The following is a 15,164-nucleotide window of genomic DNA, read 5'->3' on the forward strand; positions in this document are numbered from 1 at the left end:
GCCCAAACTAGCATGATCTCATCAGATCTCAGAAGATATGCAGGGGTGACCCTGGCTAGTATTTGCATGGGAGATCTCCAAAGAATCCCAGAATCATGATGCAGAAGTAGGCAATGGCAAACCACTTCTGAATGTCTCTTTTGCACTGAAAATTCCATGAGGCCAGCTGTGACTTAACAGCACTTTCCTCTGCCACCCTTAATCACAAAGTATGTATATTGCTAGGAGGTATGTGTAGCCGAAATCCAAGACAGGTGTGTCAAGAAACGGAGAAACGCCTAAGTGTTTGTGTATTCAATGTCTGTATGTGTTTGTAAGTTTTTCTGGATTTGCACTAGCATTGTGTCAAGGTAATAGGCACTTAACCAATTAAGGTGGAAACTAATTTGTTACACCTGTGAAGCCAGCCCACAGTGACATAGATTGTTCAGATCTAGTCTTGACAGGTTAACATCTAAGCCAAGGCTAGATGACAGCTTTTAGATTAGATTGCGTCAGTGATTGGCTAACCAACCAACTAGCCAAGATAAAATCAGGCTAGGTGCCCACAAAAGACGGAGCTTTTACTTGTTCGAGTCAGAAACCTTCTTCAGGACACCAAGAAGAAGGTACCAACACAAGGTTGAAAGAGGACGGAACTTTGAAGATGTCTCTCTGATGTTGTGGGCCTGACAGCATAAGTGTCAGTGAGTATAGCTTAGGTAATTAGCTAATTGACTACACAGTCCAGTGTAGGGAAGCAGGCAAATTGCCTCAGGATTTTCTTTGGTGTTCCTCTGTGCACCGTGTTTGTTTTGCTTGGTTTCTATCATCCCATTTTGGGTTTCCCTTTCCCTCTTATCTTGCAAATAAAGTTTCTATAAGTTTTGCTTTTTACTTGGTAGACCTGGGACCTGATAACACACTGACCAAAAGAACCTACATGATATTCTTTTAAGTTTTCCTAGTTATTTTATTTTTTCCCTTTCCTTTAGCAGGCCTTTAGGGTGTGGTAAACACTCTGGGCCTGGATATCGGTTATGACAAATTAGCAGCTGGGTATTCAGTAATGACAACAGCTATGGGTTTTTTCTTGATAAGGCGAGTATACATTCTTATACAATTTACTAGTATAATTCCACATCCAGCATGAAAAGTAAACTTTTATCATTTTTGATGCAAAATTTGCTCCCTACATTTCACTCCAATCATTAATCTTTATACTTAGAGCCATCTTTCTATATGACTGTCTTACACAAACTTGTAATGTTACTCGCAGACCAAAATAAATGGGTCACATTACAAATGGCAAAATTTATTGCCTTAGTTATAATGATCCAGTCAAAAACCTCCAATGCCAATGTAGTTGATGAATAGTTGGGTCTTTCTATGCTATTATAGGATCAGTAGTTCATTTGTTACTTAGATTAATGTTTGTTGATTGTATATTATGTTTTTAGATTTTTAATGGATATTTTATGGATTCTAACATGTGCTGTGATTGCTTTATGCTATTGTGCATATTGTTTTTCTAATGTTGTTTGCTAAGGCTGTGAGCTAATGCAATAAATTTGACTTGACTATGACAGCCTTGAATCACTAGAATGAGGTATGTGTTGAATTAGCTAGTTCTGTTTAGGCGTCATATTCCACACAATAATTAAATACTAATACAGCATATATCATACCCAGGAAATATTACAGCTCAGCTGAATCCTCCCACTGCATCTGACTGTGCTTTGCCGGTGGGAAAACAATGATGCTAAAACCTGTGGTATCTACAGAAGTTCATGAAGGTGCCAAATGGAAGAAGAGGTGGATTATTATCCCTCAAGGTGCAGTAACTCAGTACTTTCTTATTACAAGCTGCTAGGTCTAACATTGGATCTGCCCTCTCAGCTTCCAGTACCAGTAAGCAGCCATGATGCAGAATGTCTCTGAACATCTCTTTTATCACCTTGCAATCCTATGGAGAGTTGTTCCAGTTTAAGGCTGATGAAATGTGTGTGTTCAGACTGGAGTAACTCTGCATAGGTCTGCATTGCTAGATGTACAAGATCCAGTCAACAGTTCCCCATTGTTCCATCAAAACCTGGCATGGAGGAGTTGGCTGAATGTCAATCTGCTATAGAAACAAGAGTTTATCTTTGGGGCTTATAAAAGTATGACCTTTTCCAAATAAGGATCTATCTACTGGTTTTTAAAAAGTCAGTGTCTAAAATTATGTTCTCATATACACCTACACCCAGGAATTATCACCCGTTACAGCTGCTGCTGGCTTCATGTTTGCCCATGTTGCGTATCTCCTTTGCAAGAAATACAAAAATAATAATGGCACTTGGGTGAATCACTTGCCCCCACAGAACAAAATTAAACATTTTCCTGGAAATAACACATTTTACTTCAGTACAAACCAAGAAAACACTTAAGTCATAAATTCTATTTTTCCATTGCCATTTCAGGCATGTGCATCCCATTGTGAATTGTAAAAGTACCATCTCATACTGACTTGCCTCAGACCAAGGAACGTTTTAGCATATAAGAGAAGCCATGTTGGATCAGGCCAATGGCCCATCCAGTCCAACACTCTGTGTCACACAGTGGCCAAAAAACCCAAGCGCCCTCAGGAGGTCCACCAGTGGGGCTAGAAGCCCTCCCACTGTGCCCCCCCCAAGCACCAAGTAAGGGAATGAATCATTAAAGCCAAACTTGAATAGTTTTTATAGGGGGTTGGTATTCAAGCAAGGTGTAAGAAGGCCTTGTGTGATCTGCTGTCTCCCTTCTGCTTTACCCTTAATTGACGCCAGCCCTTGACGTCAAAAGTTCTATTTATTTAAAACATTTTTATGCCACCTTCCCACCCAATCAGGGTCCCTACAGCAGCAAACATAGAGACATTAAAACACTTGAACAATTAAAGAGTATTCTAAATTATAAAATAATTATAAAATAATTCAATATGCCATATTATTGTAAAACAATTCAATAAAAACACATACACAAGCACATATATACTTAACAATATGTATCCAACAAGGCAGAGAACCAATGAGTTAAGGGAATTTCTCTAATTGAGCAATCCTGAGCAGGTCTAATCAAAGTCTTACGCAATTCAGTGGGACTTACACCCAGGGAAGTGTTCTTAAAATTGCAGACTGACTTCATACAGAGTGCTTTCCCCTTGAATAGTCAAAACAGACATGTCATGGCTGGGATTAGGTATCCAGGGGTGGCCAATGGTAGCTCTCCAGATGTTTTTTGCCTACAACTCCCATCAGCCCCAGCCAGCATGGCCAATGGCTGATGGGAGCTGTAGGCAAAACACATCTGGAGAGCTACCATTGGCCACCCCTGAGTCCATGTGATTTTAGATGGCCATTAACAACAGACCATCCCCCCCACCCTCTGTACAAATTTAATGGAGGCTGGGGATGGTCCTGTTTCTTCTCTCCTCCACCCCCTTCAAGGTTAGGTAGCTGCCTGCTTGCAATAGGCCTTGGGTCAGAAGGCCCCCAGTTACAATAGGCTTTCCCAGGTCAATTCACCTTGCCTCTACAACACTATCGTTTAGAAAGCAACAAGGTGGCTATTTTATTCTCTTTTTCTTTTAGAGAAACCTAGTTATCAGATGTCCTTAGCAGACACAGATACTGCTGGACTCAAATATTGCTGGTTTTAGTATCATTACTAACAGTTTTCAAGCTTGTCATTTTTCGTAATCTGTATTGGTGGCCCTGTGCTGGTAGAAAGGAATGAACAGGCCCGGTGCTGGGGCCTTGAGCCCCCCAGAGCAACTGCTTTCGCCTTTAAGGCAAGAGCAACCGTGGAGGCGTTCCCCTCTGAGCTCAGAGCTCGGCTTCCCTCGTGAGGGAAGTCGGGCTCAGAGAAGCCACGCCCACGCCCTTTAAGGCGAAAGCAGCCGGATAGGGTGGTTCTCTTCCTAGCTGGGTTTGCTTCGCGAGGGAAGCCAGGCTCGTTGGAGAGCACGCGACCACGCGCAGTCCTGGTGTTCTCAGCTTTCCAAGTTTGCAGCCCGGGAAGCAGAGAGCGGCAGGGGGCGCCCAATGGTGCCCCTTGGCAAGGTGGCACCTTAGGCGGCCACCTACCTCGCCTACTCCCATCGCTGGCCATAGGAACGAATTTGTTTAAATATTTTTTTTTAAACCCTAAAAAATAATACCACTAAAGTATCTTGCATGCACCCACGAGAATAAGAGAAGGTACAATGGGGGGCGCTGGAGGGAAGGAGAAGGCAAGGCAGGAGGAATTCACGTCGTCGCTGCCTCTCCCTCCAATGAAGAGCAGATTCAGTGCTTCGGGGGCGGGCCGCTTGTTTCCATGGTGCTGTACGCTTGGTTCTTGACAACCGCGTCCCGGCGATCCAGGAAGAGGAGCAGGATGGCGAAGGCGGCCATCCTCCCCAAAGAGCGAGAGATGAGCATCACGGAGCGAGTCCGGGCCTTTCTAACCACGCGAAGGCTGAGCATGTCCCCGCATATCCTAGAGCTCCTCACGATGCCCTCTTTAGCGGACTTGGAAGCTGATTACCGGTAATGCGGGAAGCCACCTGTAGAGGGCGAATGGGGGACCCACAAGGAGAGTGAAAGTGAAAGCGAGGGGAAGTGCAAGGATTTGCTCGGGCGCTTTGCACTGTTGTGGAGCGCGTTTTCAGATTTATGCGGACTGACAGAACCCCTCTTTTTGAATTCACACCCGCGTGTTTATCACTTGGTCATTGCTCGATCAAAGCCCATTATTTGAAGCCCTGTGGAGAGTTCGTTATTCAATATGATATGAACATAAGGAACGTAAGAACCCTACTGGCTTAGACCGATGGTCCATCTAGTCCAGCATCCTGCCTCACACAGTAGCCAGTCAGTTTCTCTGGAGAGCCAACAAAGCATACAAGGAGCAGAATTGACGTGTTGCTTCAGCCATGACTTCCTACATATACCCCAACCCTCTAAGGCTAGATCATGTTAAGCACCACCCACTTAAAGTCATAGTGCTTCGTATTATCAGAGGTTTACTGCTTCTGACCATGGAGGTTCCCTTAGTCGCTATGGCTAATAGCTAGCCGCTGATTGATCTATCTTCCCTGAATCTAATTCCCTTCTAAACCTATATCTGTGCCTGTGGCCATCACAATGTCCTCTGACAGTGAATTCAACATTTTAAACAATTCACTGTAAAATGAAGTATTTCCTTTTGTCTGTATTGAATCTACTGCCCATCAGCGTCATTGAATGCCCTCAAATTCTAGTAGTTTGGAAGAGGGAGAAAAAATTGTCAATTCTGTCTGCACCCCATGCATAATTTTATAAACCTCTGTCACATTTGCCCTTAGTTGTCTCTTTTCTAAACTGAAAAGCCCTGGACTCTTCAGCCTTTCCTCAGAGGGAAGGTGCTCCAACCCCTTAATCCTCCTGGTTGCCCTCTTCTGCACTTTTTCTAGCTGTGTGATGTCCATTTTGAGACTCTGACCAGAACTGCACACAGTATTCCAAATATGTGGTAGAGCTGGAGCTGGCCCTGTCCATGGTGGAAGGTCTGAATGGAGCTGAATAAGTGCATAGGCTCTTCTGCATGTTTGGGGATACAACTCCCAGCTGTCTAGAAGAGCCTGTGTACACTTGTCCAGTTTGGACATAGGACTGTGTTCACTGTACCACGGAATGGAACGAAGTGCCTCTCTGATGATACACATAATGCACATAATAAATATCTTTAGACTTCCCTTCAAATTTAAGTGCTTCCTTAGACAGCTCTTGTGCCTACACTGGATTGCATCAGAGTACTCAATCCACACAGAAAATGAGCACCCAAAGTGGCTTTCCACTAGTGTTCCCTCTAAGCTGAGATACCGTGAGCTAGCTCACAAATTTTTAGCCTCCAGCTCACACATTTTTGTCTTAGCTCAGGAAGGATGACCCCAGAACATAATAATTTATGCAGTAGCTCACAACTAACGCCAGTAGCTCACAACTTTAATGCCAGTAATTCACAAAGTAGAATTTTTGCTCGCAAGATTCTGCAGCTTAGAGGGAACATTACCACACTGTTCTTCGCTCCTCCATTTCCGCCTCATAGCAACAGTTCCTCTCAAGTAGCTTAGGCCAAATGTGTGTGACTGGCTCATGGTCAACCAACCAGCTTCCATGACGGAGTGAGGATTTGACCTTGGGTCTCCCAACCTCTACTCTAAACACTATGTTATGGTGGTGTGGTGTGGAGTTACACTATGGCTGCAACCTCCAGGTGGGCCTGGACATCTTGAATTACAACAGATCTCTGTTGTATAGAGATCAGTTCCTCTGGAGAAAATGGCAGTTTTGGAGGGCAAATTCTATGGTATCATATACTTGCTAGGCTTCCTCCTCAAGCTCTACCATTAATCTCCAGTAATGTTCTACCACAGAGTTGACTAGCCTTGGCCACCTTGGGTGCGCTAGAGTTAAATGTCTTGGGATCTTTTCTTCCCATCTTTACCTCAGCTTCATTACGCTTGGGACCTGTTTCCAAGGCACTGTATTGAATGGAGGCTGGATTCAAATAGAAATGCATCTCTAAATTGCTTCTGGAACTCGGAAACACCCCTATAACTGAAGATATGAATATTAAAACTTTCCATGTTCCTATTTAAAAAACCTTTCAGATGTGATGAGGTTCACATATGTGAGCAGTCCTGTATGTGAGAAACAATCTGGGAAATTATTACGGGAGATGTTAACGTAGAAGGCTATTTAAAGGCCTTCTGGCATTTGTTCCAGACTTGTCTTCTCATAGTTTCGTGAGAAGAGTTCCCTCTGTGAAAAGGCTAAGTTTAGCTTGATGACATAAATGTTGACTCAGTCTTATCTCCCAGCCAAAGGCCTGAGCAGTTGCCATTTACACCTGTTCTCTGGAATATGAAATCAAGTCAAATTTAGAATACCAGCCACCCCCAGGTTATGAGTGATGAGTTCACCCACACAAAAATTTTGTGAATATATAAACAAGTCTTCTCAAATTATAGGGCAGTGGAAATCAAAGGAGGGACACTCCTAACTGAGGGCTCATGAATGTGGTTGCCAACAGCCTGGAGAAAAAAAGTCCTGACCCTTTCATACAAGCTTAATGGTATATTATTTACTTGGCGTTATTTATCTCCATGCTATGAAAAGCTTCAGCTACCCATTTTCACATATTAAGCCTCTATTAAAGGAGCAGTATATTTTTCTCCAAACCTGTTGGCAACCCTATGTAAGATGTTTGAAATTGCTCCATGTTACAGCTATGGTCATATGGTGAGTCTCTTGTATACAAATAGGTTCCCAGAAATGTTGTATGGCCCTATATTGTTAAATCTATATTGTTACATTGTTAAATCTAAGCAAGCCTTGGCCTGACCGACCAGTACTGGAGGCTGCCCAAGAATCCTGTGTAAACTTCTGGAAAATGTTTACTTGTTTATTTAGATAGTTATACCATGCCTTTCCCCCTAGTGGGACCCAACATTGTTCATTTCTCTTCCATGTTATCCTTGAAACAGCCCTGTTAGGTAGGTTAGGCTGACAGAGAGTGACTGGCAACCCTATTAATGATATAATTTTCATTTTTGCTTGATGTTGTTCAATATGTCTTATATAGATGTAGTAATCCTTACAAGAATCCTGTAAAGTAGGGCAGTATTATCCTTTATCTTGGAGAAATAATAAATGCATATTCTAGTTTGATAATAAGCTTTAGAACAAGGGCTGACTGTTGTACATGTAGCTCAAAAACAAAGGGCAATGTACACAGTCATTTGGAAATAAATTTCTTTGAAATGAATGGGATTTGCAAGTAAATGTATTTCATATTGAACCATATGCAAATAAAAGAAATGTTTGGCTGACTACATACTTAAATCTTAATATTTACTTAAGCACATTATACCTGCTGCTCAGAGTAGCTATTTTTAATGTGATTTTTTATAGGCCTAGAATTTCAGAGGACCTAAAAATAGGTTTTGCTATCTCAGACTGTGCCACTCAGACAGAGGGAAGTGAAATAACAGATCTGAAAGAGTTTACAGTAACAACAAAGACTTTGATAGAGGTAAGCTGTTTTCTGTGGTCATTCAGGCAGAGCTTTGTTTTAATACTTATAAAAGAATGGACTTTTTCAGTGGTGGCACCTAACTTTTGGAGTGGTCTCCCCCTTGAGGCCTGCCTGGCACATATCTAGGCTTGCCTGCTGCCTACCTAGACTTGCCAGTCCCCTGCTGGAGGACCCCCAAGCACCCACCACCACCACCACTGATTAGTTGGCTGGCAAGGGGCCTTATCAGAAGCAGGAGGGATGCCCAGTATACATCGTGGCTGGCGTGGCAATGTCATACACCAGAAGTGATGTCATCATGCTGCACCATCACCAGTGAGGCTCTGGCTTGATCAAGAACTGTACATACAATCTGTATATGCATAAGTTTTTTCACAGGTATTGTGAACACATATTTATTTATTATATTTATTTCCCGCCCTCCCCTATAGGACTCAGGGTGGCTAACAACAGTAATTCAATAACAGGTTTAAATTAATACAATAAAACATTACTAAAATATTAAAACCATTTTAAATACAATTTCAGATGGTGTTCTGTCTGGTTCAAAATAATTTATGTTAATGCTGTGGGATGGTGGGTACTACGCACCCCCATAGATGTTAAGAGTGCCTCAAGTTAGTTATTAAAAGCCTGCCTGAACAGGTATGTCTTATAGACCCTGCAGAATTGTGGCAAATCCGGCAGGGTCCTGGTCTCTTCAGGGACATAGAGGACAGTGACAGGTGATAGCAAGGGCATGAATGGACACAATCCCAGCTTCCCACACATAGGACTGTGCATATTGTAAGCACTGTTCCCTCTAAGCTGAGTTAGTGTGAGCTAGCTCACAGATTTTTAGCCTCCGGCTCACACATTTTTGTCTTAGCTCAGGAAGGATGACCCCAGAGCACAATAATTTATGCAGTAGCTCACAACTTTAATGCCAGTAGCTCACAACTTTAATGCCAGTCGCTCACAAAGTAGAATTTTTGTTCATAAGACTCTGCAGCTTAGAGGGAACATTGATTGTAAGATTTGTAGAGTCATACTGTATTAAATATATAGAATTAAATATATGAAATGCAGTATAAGTATTGGAAAATAGGTGACTATTGCCCATTTGTCATTTTATCTGGTGCTACCTAAACCTGTAATCATACTCCACACCAAATTTTTAAAATTCTAGCCTGAAAATTGACTGAGCATATTTAGGTTCACCCTTCTGTTCTCTGATCAGGACTTATAGCAAGTGATAACTGGACTTTTCTCCAAGAGAGCCAGTTTGGTGTAGTGGTTAAGTGCGTGAACTTTTATCTGGGAGAACTGGGCTTAATTCCCCACTCCTCCATTTGCAGCTGCTGGAATGGCCTTGGGTCAGTCATAGCTTTTGTAGGAGTTGTCGTTGAAAGGAGTTGTCGTTGTAAGAGCTCTCTCAGCCTCAACTACCTCATAGGGTGTAGTTTGTGTCTGGGGGGGGGGGAGGTAAAGGAGATTGTGACCACTCTGAGATTCAGAGTATACTTCTCCTCCTCCTCCTCCTTCATCAGTGTTCATATAATCAAAGACATTCTGTGTATAACTCCTCCTATAGCTTCCAGCTGACATCACACCAACACACAAATAAACTGTTATGGAAACAAATGCTCCCCTCCCCATAGGTGCCCTTATCCTTTTATCTGTTCTCACTTGCCATCAATATTTATGCTTGACTGGATGAAAGAAATATGCAGTTTGGAACAGAGACCACAAGAGGCATGACTCAAAGCATTTCATCCTATGTTTCGCAGTGATAATCAATATGATTTATATAGCACTCTAGAAATGTCAGCAGACCAATGAGTCCAGTTTGGCCCAAGCTTGTCAGTATTGAGACCTGAGAATGATTGGCAGTGGTCAGTACTTTGATGGGAGACCACCAGGGAAGACGGGTTTGCTATGTGGACGAAGGCAATGCAAACTAATTATGCTCATTTTATGCCTGAAACCTTCAGTTGAAGGGGTTGCCATAAATTGGTTGTTATACCACGGCACATTCTTCTTAGAAATTTCATACAATTTCAGCTCTGTAAGGGGGATGTGTATTCTTGCAGAGAGCTGTGAGAGAATAGGGGCTTGTGGCCAAAGTGCCACTTGAACTGGGATTTTCCCAGCTCCTGCTGTCATCAGCTGAACTGGTATGTGTGAAGCCATCCAGGTCTATGGGAAGATATGAGGAAAGAGCCCAGGTGATTAAAATTGTCTACCATACATTTTCAGAATTGACATTTCCATCAGTGCAGTTCTATGCTGAGCTACTCCACTCTAAGTCCATGGACTTTAATGGATTTAGGAATAATTCTGCATAAGATTGCACTGTACATGAGTTATTGCCACTGGGTTGCATTTTTGCATGTCTGTTGGGAGTTTTAATTCTTAAATTTACTTATTTGCTTTGTTTATATGTCTCCCCAGTGGGGACCTGAAGCGTCTTTTATCATTCTCCTCTTCTCCATTTTATCTCTACAACAGCCTTGGGAGGTAGGTTAGGCTGAGTGTGTGAGTGGTCCAAGGTCACTCTGCCAGCTTCCCTCCCTGGCAGAGTGGAGAAGTGAACCTGGGTCTCCCAGATCTTATTCCAGCCCCCTAACCATTACACTTTACTTCTGTTCCTTTGGTAGCCAATTGTACGATATCTCTGGGTGTTTGTTGCCAGTGGACTAACCAGGATTAACACCTCCCCTGTCTGGCTTATATGATTTTTTGGCATAGAAGTATCTGAGTGATCCTTCCACTAGAAATGCACTTACACAATCTGTTCTATTGAATATGTGAAACATGAGCCTTTTTGTATTTTCAGTTTGCTAACTCCGTGCACGATGACTTCACGAAGTATAAGAATTTCCTTCAAAGACAATATGAAGACAAAATAAAGGAACACTCATTCAATCTCTGGGAAGAAATAAACGACAGACTGGAGTACATTGAGAAGTTTTATAAGGAGGTACAGTTTGGTGTAGTGGTTAAGTGTGCGGATTCTTATCTGGGAGAACCGGGTTTGATTCCCCACTCCTCCACTTGCACCTGCTAGCATGGCCTTGGGTCAGCCATAGCTCTGGCAGAGGTTGTCCTTGAAAGGGCAGCTGCTGGGAGAGCCCTCTCCAGCCCCACCCACCTCACAGGGTGTCTGTTGTGGGGGAGGAAGGTAAAGGAGATTATGAGCCACTCTGAGACTCTTCAGAGTGGAGGGTGGGATATAAATCCAATATCATCATCTTCTTCTTTCCTGATTCCTCTGTAGCATCAACATACCATTTTTAGTTTATTCTTTTGGTGTAAAATTGTTGTGGGGGCAGATTTTTTAAACTATTAGTGGAATTTATATCTTAGCAGCTGGCGTAACAAGGTCACTATAAACTGATAACAATAATTTTTCCCCAATCCTAGCCTTTGTAATTCTGGGAGGAATGGCTGGGAATCTCAAAAAGAAAATGTTCAAGATGGATAGCTGTGTTAGTCCGACGTTTTTCATGGCATGGAGGTGAATAGGATTACCTGTTTAATAATATCCCTGTTAAACCTCTATTAAAAGAACAGGACATTTTTTTCTTCAGGCATTTGGCAACCCTAGTCTTCACTTTAGCCCTCATATAATATGCTAAGAACATAAAAGAAGCCATGTTGGATCAGGCCAAGGCCCATTCAGTCCGACACTCTGTCACACAGTGGCCAAATAAACTAAGTGCCATCAGTGGGGCGAGGGCTCTAGAAGCCACCTACTGTTGCCCCCCCCCCAATGCACCAAGAATACAAGCATCACTTGCCCTAGAGAGTTCCATCTGTAGCTTGTGACTAATAGCCACTGATGGATCTCTGTTCCATATGTTTATCCAGTCCCCTGTAGAAGCCATCTATGCATGTATCTGCCACCATCTCCTAAGGCAGTGACTGAACTAGTGGCAGTACTAGTTTTTTAAAAACTTTTATTGAAACTTTATCATAGATTACAAACCAATGAAATGAAAAACCTAAATAAATAAAAAAAATCATAAGCAGAACTTAGTAGCCTTACATTTGAGATAAACTGTATACAACATAGGCTGTTAACCAATATACCTGTCCACAGTACATTAATATAATTCAAGATCAGCATATTTGAGTGGAATTTTACAGTCTTTACTAGTTTTGATATAACAAGAGTATTCCAGATTCAGTAAAGCCGCACTTCCCATTGTGGGACATTAGCAGTATGCCTATTCTAATCAAGTATTGTACCTGTGTTCTTTTACATGAGTGGGCCTAGAAGGCACCTTTGGTTGGGAGCCCATGGTGACTCTCAGATGCCTTCTCATCACCTACCTTAAGAGTTGCCAGTAGCCTGTGGGGGGGAAGCATCATGCTATTTAAAAGAGGCTTAAGGAGGTATTATTTACCAGGTGATGTTATTGACTTCCATGGCATGAAAACTTCAACTGCCCATTTCCACAGATTAAGTTTCTATTATTTATTTCTTTGAATACTTATACTCTGCCTTTCCTTTTGGCTTAGGGCATCTTATAAGTAGCTATTAAATTATTACAAATACCCTCCCTTCCCAAGACACCTCTGTTCATATCCCATCAGAAGCCCTGACAAACAAAGAAGCCTTTGCAGCATCATCTAAAGACCTCTAACAAGATGCTTTTCTCTCTTCCCTCTTCAGGGAACCCATTCAACAGAGCAAGGGTTACCGTGGAAATGGGCCAGGTTCTGGTTGATACCAAGTGGGCCACTCTGCGGGGGGGGGGGCATAATTGGTGCACAGGAACACAAGGAAGGAGATGGTCCTTCAGATATGTGAGCTCCATTCCATGAAATACACTAAAAGTCATAACCAGCACCCTGAGTTGAATTCAGAAACAAAATGGCAGCCAATGTAGCTGATTTTTGATAAGCCAGATATGTTCCCAGTGGATAGTGCCTGACAGTAATTGGACTGCTGTATTCTGGACTGACTGCAATTTCCAGGATGTACTCAAGTGCGGCCCAGCATAGAGCTCCTGTTGAATACATGATTAACCTGCTCTACAAAAACCAGCTCCGTTCCATCCAAAACATGTGGATCCAGACTCTAGAACAGGGCTCTCAAACACCCAGCCTGCAGGCCACACCCAACCTACCCAGGACTTTAATCAGGCCTGCAGGGCTCTTTTCTCCCCCTCCTGTCCCTTTGAAACCCCAATGCTGCTGACAGCTTTTCCAGCTCCTTCTGCCTTATCTTTGCTGGCTTTTGGGCTTGCAAAGCTGAAAGGAAAACACGGAATGGATTTCACTGCACCCACTGATCTTAACAGAAAATGCATTCCGTGTTTTCCTTGCAACTTTGTGCAGCAATGTATTTCAATGGACTAGAGCTAAGGCTGTGTTTTGCAGCTTTTTGCAGCATTTATGGCCAGCTGAAACTCCTTGAAAATAAAGGGTTGCTCCTTTGATCTCTCTGAGGAATGCACTGGTGCTTAGTGAGTACTGTAACCTGGGAACCCACATTTGAAGGGGGATATTATACTGGAGAGTGCCATTGCCAGTCTGAGTAGACTTGAGGTGTGGCGGGGGAAAGAGAAGCTTGCAATACCTAACCATTTCAAGTTTTCCTAGGCTCAGAGCATTTTATATTTTTAGTTTATATTTTTAATTTCTGCTGTGATCTTTGTGCTTTTTCTTCATGTTTTATTTTCTAAATTGCATTGCCAAATCCCAGTATTCCACCTTTCCATTTTAAACAAAATATCAGAAGAGTTTTAAGCATGTTTTAATTGTGTTTATTTGTATCCTTTATAAAGTTTATATCTCCACTACCTGGCAATACATTGTATGACATGCATGGCTTGGCCCCACAAAGAACTGTTTGTGTCAAATCTGGCCCTTGTAACAAATGAGTTCGATGTCCCTGCTCTAGAACATCAGTCTTGCTGTCCAGTATTACCTCTGTCTTGCCTGAATTTAGCTTCCGCTTATGTATTTAAACAGCATTTTATGAGAAACACAGTGGAAAATTTAAATACTGTGGGGTAGACTGTGTGCCAATAGGGAATGTTTAAAAATGCCCATATTAGTGCATTTCTAATTATTTACTATAATTTCCACACACTACTGCATTTCTGTACAGTAGTACATGTATTGATAATAATATCAACAATGTTCTTCAATATACTGTCCCTATTTTTTTTAAAGTTCAGTGTTCATTGCTGAAGAAGTTAACAGCTTTTCAGTTTCACAAACTCTGCATTGTTTCAAGTGATCAACAGTGCAATCTAATACAGAACTGTACCCTTCTAAACCCATTGACTTCAATGAAATTTGAAGGATGTAACTGTTTAGAATTGTACTGTGAGGCAACCGTTGTGGTTGTGTGCTACAGCATTATTCTGCAAAGCCCTGGCATAATACCCTTGTGGCTGAAGTCTGCAAGAGGTCATGTGACAGCCACTGAAGCTTCAAGCCATTGGACAGTCATGCAAATATATGAACTTGTCATTATACAGTCTTAGATCACTGGTCCCTCGAGTCCAGTGCTGTGTGACTGGTAGCAGCTCTCCAGGGCCTTTCCCAGCACTTGCTACCTGAGATCCATTAACTGGAGATGATGGGAACTCAGCCTGGGATTTTCTGCATGCCAAGCAGGTGATCTGCCACTAAGCCACAACCCCGCCATCACAGGAGGCTGGGCAGAGAAGAGGAAAGCATCTCATGGCTCTTGAATGCAAGCTGTTACAATGTCTTTGACCAGTCACGGCATCATCATGGGTAGTTTCAAGGCCGTTGGACTAAGCAAACTTCCAGACCAGACTTTTGTGCCTGGGGTTTCTAGGGCCTGGAGTGTGCTAGAAGAGGCAATGCAGCTGCGCATTAGTGAATTGTGTTGTAATCTGTTGGAAGTGGAAGAGTGTACACTGTCTGCTGCCTCAGACTTCAGAGACAGCACCATAGATAGAGGGGGTCAGGAGGACACACAGGGCATCTTCTCCTCCCTGTTATCTTATACTATTCCTTGGAAGTAGAATGCTGCTGTTAGAGACAAGGCTTCCTTCCCTCCCCCCCCCCCCCCCACACACACACACAGAAGGGAGCTCACTCTTCATCTTTGGCACCATAGATTCAGGACATGC

General features: G+C 42.6%; 1 protein-coding gene across 2 annotated transcripts in view; it reads left to right on the forward strand.

The window, feature by feature from the left end:
- Window positions 1–553: 553 nt before the first annotated feature.
- C10H10orf67 (chromosome 10 C10orf67 homolog) overlaps window positions 554–15,164 on the forward strand; it is a 66,630-nt gene continuing 52,019 nt past the window's right edge. Inside the window, exons 1-3 of one of the 2 annotated variants that reach the window (XM_060247918.1) lie at window positions 554–686; window positions 7,938–8,058; window positions 10,880–11,023. The gene's annotated coding sequence lies outside the window, so the exon portion shown is untranslated. Of the gene's footprint in view, window positions 702–7,937; window positions 8,059–10,879; window positions 11,024–15,164 lie in introns of both variants that reach the window. The other variant, XM_060247919.1, reaches the window with a different exon arrangement.

The sequence above is a fragment of the Heteronotia binoei genome, chromosome 10 (genome assembly GCF_032191835.1).
Source record: "Heteronotia binoei isolate CCM8104 ecotype False Entrance Well chromosome 10, APGP_CSIRO_Hbin_v1, whole genome shotgun sequence".
Lineage (NCBI taxonomy): Eukaryota > Metazoa > Chordata > Lepidosauria > Squamata > Gekkonidae > Heteronotia > Heteronotia binoei.